We start from the raw sequence: 4783 nt of genomic DNA, 5'->3' as shown, positions 1-4783 counted from the left end.
GTTGGAAAATTTATTATTTTTGTGCAACACATTTCCCAGCATCTCTGTACTGTACTATTACTCTTTGTCAGACTGTTGACCAACATACCAATAGTTTCATTTCTATGGGGAATTAAACATTAAACCTTTGTCCTTTGGGATATAAAGTAATACCTTTTATTGGCCTATGACGTGTTGCTGGATGTACTAAAAGGCACTCGAAAGGCCACATAAGGACATTTTATGGTGGTCAAAGTCCAAAACCATTATTCAAGGTGATTTGCACCTCCTTGCATGTGGCCTTACTGCACAAAAAGAGTCTTACAAAATGTAAATCAAATTGTTTTATGTGAGTGAGTAGGCAGGATGATTAGAATTTTTGCGAACATCATTTTGAAACAAAAATTCTAGGCTATTCACAGTAAAATCTCCAGTGTTGAAATCCCAGTGTTAAGGACTTTTAGAGTAAAGAGTTAAAGTTGTGGTGTTGAATTGTAAAGGATTAACACTAGCTAGTGTAAACAGCACCCTCTGGCCGGTGTTAATACAGAGAATTACCCTCATTAACACTGTTGAGCGTTATTAGTGACATCCGGGACATTTTCTCGTGTGCGAGCCTAATCTGTCTGAAATATTTTTCACAGAGGCCATTTTCTTTGCTCGCGATGCGGATCATATTAGGACGGAAAACAGCGATATAAAGTGTTTAATCCTACTCACAAAGTGTGTTTTGTTAATATCATATCGTTTTATAATTATTTCAATGTGTTGGGTGCGCCTAAAAACGTTTATCAATGGCATTTCCTTTCACTCGCGATGCGGAAGGACTTTTCTAAAAGGGAATATCCGAAAGTAAGTGTTTTAATCTCATTTAAAATATGTATTTTATAACATCATATTAATTTATAGCCATACTTATGTGTTGTGCTCTCCTAAATGTTTTTTTTTAGAGAGATATTTTCTTTCTCTCGCGGTGTGAGCAGACGGGGAAGTTGGTTTTAACAAGGAAAACACTGAAAGTAAGTGTTTTACCTCATTTACTATATGTATTTTATAACATCATATTGATTTATAGTGATATTCATCTGCTGTGCACTCTGAAACGTTTTCTCAGAGATATTTTCGTTCACTCGTGATGCTCCGGAGCAGATGAGGCTGAAGTTGGTTTTAACGAGGAAAACGACAAAAGTAAGTGTTTTACTTTATTTACGATATGCATTTTATAAAATAATATTACTTTATGACAATATCTATAGATGTGCGCCTAAACGATCCGAAACGTTTCTCACAGATGACATTTGAATTTGAAGGAAGTGTTTTACCTCATTTATGTATATTGCAACGTCATATTGTCAAATCAAACCACTGTAAACTACCCAAATCTAAATGACAATATGAGTCATTTGTTCTTGTGTCTCATGACCAATTTTTGTGATTTCATTAAGCATGAATTGATGTGAATGTTGATGTGTCCTTGTATTGGATTTGAGTGCTGTTTTCATTGAATTAATTTGAAAATAACACTTTCAGTAAACTCAAACTCTCTATACTGAGTGAATTACATTGTTCGTCATTCAAAGTGATTTTGTGCCCTCACAAGTCTTGAAGAATGGCACATGAGTTGCAATTAACTACTTTAGACACTTTATTATCTTATTATCTTTAAACATTAAATTGTGTTTTGTATTCAGCAAAAGTGAGTCGAATGGGTTTGGAATTACAATTTTAAGTAAACTAGTTCTTTAATATTGTTACAGATGGTTCATGCTGGCTTAACAGAAAAATCAAAAGAAGATGATGTGCTTGAAGAGTATGAAGCCACCAATACATGGGTAAGCCACAATTGCACATTTTAAGATTATTGATTGTCATGTTTATTTAAAAAAAAAACATTAATAATAAAGAGTCTGATTTCTTTCTAAAAAATATATATATATAAACTGTAAGTTTTTGATATGCTTGGACTGTCATTTATTTATGTGCTGTCCCATTTATGTGCATTAATTTTGATAGGAGTCGTCCAACCTCAGTACAGAGAGATCAGTATGCACTTGGAATTGTGACTTTGTCTCTGTCGTTAGAAGACCCATTTTCTAGTAAGACTGACTTTCTTTTACAATATACATTTACAGTGAATTAAATGCTTTTCCTTAAAGGGATAGTTCACCCAAAATGAAAATTAAAGGGTTAGTTCATACAAAATTTAAATTGGCCCATGTTTTACTCACCCTCAAGTCATCCTAGATGACTTTCTTCTTTCAAAAGAATCCAATCTGAGTTTTATTATCCTGGCACTTCCGAGCTTTATAATAGCAGTGATTGGGTGTTGCTGTTCAACAGTCCAAAAGAAGTGCAATAAAGTGCATCCATCCATAATAAACAGTGCCTCACACGGCTCTGGGGAGTGAATAAAGGCCTCCTGTAGTGAATCAATGCGTTTTTGTTAGAAAAATATCCATATTTAAAACAAACACTTTCCTCTAGCTTGCGCTAACTGTCGTGTGCGCAAACCGTTTCGGGTGGATGATGTAGGACTTTAGTGAAGTTTTGGCTCCAGTGAAATATGCTAGTATCACGAGAACCAACGTTTGTTTACAGGAGCAAAGGAAGAAAATTTTCCTTACTTTAGCAAAGACAAACCACTCTCTTCTTGGCTTACATCGAAATCCTCCGACATTTCTCTTTACAAATCCTTGTTTTGTATTTCTAATTCGTGATTCGTTTGTTTTGCTCTCTGCTCTTCCGCTTTAGTCACTTCTCATCGGTGCATGCACTACACCGACGTCCTGCGTCATCCGCCCAGAAAGGCGTACAACATTTAGCGCAAGCTAGAGAAAAGTGTTTATAACGTTTTAAATTTGGATATTTTTCTTACAAGAACACATTGATTCGCTACAGGAAGCCTTTATTCACCCCCCAGAGACGTGTGAGGCATGTTTTATTATGGATGGATGCACTTTATTGCACTTGTTTTGGACTTTTGAACAGAAACACCCACCCACTGCCATTATAAAGTTTGGATTAGCCAGGAAATTTTTTTATATTCCGATTGGATTCGTCTGAAAGAAGAAAGTCATATACACCTATAGGTTGCCTTGCAGGTGAGTAAATCATGGGGTAATTTGAATTTTCGGGTGAACTAACCCTTTAAGTTATTATTTACTCACCCTTTTGTTTTTCTAATGCGGTATGCCCTTTTTTCTTTTTCGGACCTGCTTGTCCTTATAATGTCAGTATATGCCAATAAATATCAAGCTTTTGAAAAAGATGCAAAAGGATCAGAGTGGTCGCATGTATTTCTTCTGTAGATTATTCAAAATATAACCTTTTGTGTTCCTCAGAAGAGAGAACGTCATACAGGTTTGGAACCACGTGAGGATAAATAAATAATGACAGAGTTTTGGGTGAAGTTCTTGTATTGCAATTCATACTTGTCTCTGACATTTCACCTGATAATAGTTTTGATAACTGGATGTGGAATGATCCTGTTTTGGTTTTGTACTTTTATTTATTTTTAAATTTTACAGGGGCAGTTTTGTGATGCTGTAAATAGGAGTGGATATCTTGCTTGGCTGAAAACTGCAGAGAAACGCATCTCATCGTGATGAAAAAAAAAAATGAGAGTATTCTCTCCAAGGAGGTCCAAACACCAGCACAGACTTTGATTAGTGAGCATTAACATGCATTCAGATTTTATGGTAATGAATGGAATGCTGTTGTTTAACCTCCTAAATGTCAGCATTATAAACCTTATGACATTAATGGACCAAATAAGAATGTTTTTTTGTCTTTGCACTGATTTGCTTCTACATTATGATGTTTAATTGTTGTAAGAACATGTTCTTTACATGTATTGAAAACATTGAGTGTGAAGACATTTTGGTGTAGGGAAAAAATATTTACAATGTTTCAATAAAATAAATAAATGTAAACGTATTGTTTTGTGGGTTTATTTTTTAATATTTTCACCTGAACACTGGTGCAGTGTTGACCAGTTAATCCATAAGTGTTAACTTTCAACACCAACTTTGGTGTTCTCATCATCCATTCTGGTTTTGATATTTTACATGTTAAGAGTTTGTTAGTTAACACTGTCAGAGTGTTAAAAATGTTAACTTTCAAAAGTGTTAATTTAACACTTTAGCAGTGATTCCCATATGTACACTGGGTAAGTGTTAATTTTAACTCTGAGGGAGTTAAATCCACTCTTTTAAATTTGCTGTGACAACATCCAGTGAGAAAACATGTTTAGTTTTAATTAAACACACCTGAACCTGCTAATCAAGGTCTTTTATTATATATATATATATATACACCCCAGTTTCACGGACAAGTCTTAAGCCTAGTCCCAGACTAAAATACAGGTCTGGGCTGTTTTAAGTGAAATAAACTTGCACTGACATATCTTAAAATATCTCAGTTCCTCTGTTTTGTCTCAAGATGCACACCAGTAATTTATTTTTTTATTTTTTTCCTAAGACACTTTTATAAAAGATACTTAAATAGCTCAATATAACTATGGCCTAATCCTGGCTTAAGCTAAGACTTGTCTGTGAAACCAGGCCATAAAGACTAATATATTATATTATATTTATTATATTATATTAAGACCTTAATTAGAATATCATATCCATAAAAAAATGGCAAGAAGTATTCAGAAATAACTTAGTGTTGTTCCCGAGTTTTAAGCTCCATTTTTTTTTTTTGAATGTATGCTTATTTTGATGATATAGGCCAAACTGTAATATTCCATGGTTAATGTTTCTTGTGATACGTCTGCCTGTGTTTATCAGGTTATCCCATT

At 34.2% G+C, this 4783-nt stretch overlaps 1 long non-coding RNA gene across 2 annotated transcripts; it reads left to right on the top strand.

The window, feature by feature from the left end:
* The first annotated feature begins 631 nt into the window (after positions 1-631).
* Positions 632-3764, top strand: LOC131535486 (uncharacterized). Of its 2 annotated transcripts, none has more exons than XR_009269635.1 (6): positions 632-831; positions 930-998; positions 1094-1167; positions 1737-1811; positions 1993-2075; positions 3507-3764. It is a non-coding gene; the product is annotated as an uncharacterized LOC131535486 (long non-coding RNA). The 2 variants fall into 2 exon arrangements; XR_009269636.1 differs by having other exon boundaries at positions 3321-3764.
* The last annotated feature ends 1019 nt before the right edge of the window (positions 3765-4783 follow it).

This window comes from Onychostoma macrolepis, unplaced genomic scaffold, assembly GCF_012432095.1.
Source record: "Onychostoma macrolepis isolate SWU-2019 unplaced genomic scaffold, ASM1243209v1 Scaffold3, whole genome shotgun sequence".
Classification (NCBI taxonomy): Eukaryota; Metazoa; Chordata; class Actinopteri; order Cypriniformes; family Cyprinidae; genus Onychostoma; species Onychostoma macrolepis.
This window is presented reverse-complemented; position numbering and strand designations above follow the sequence as displayed.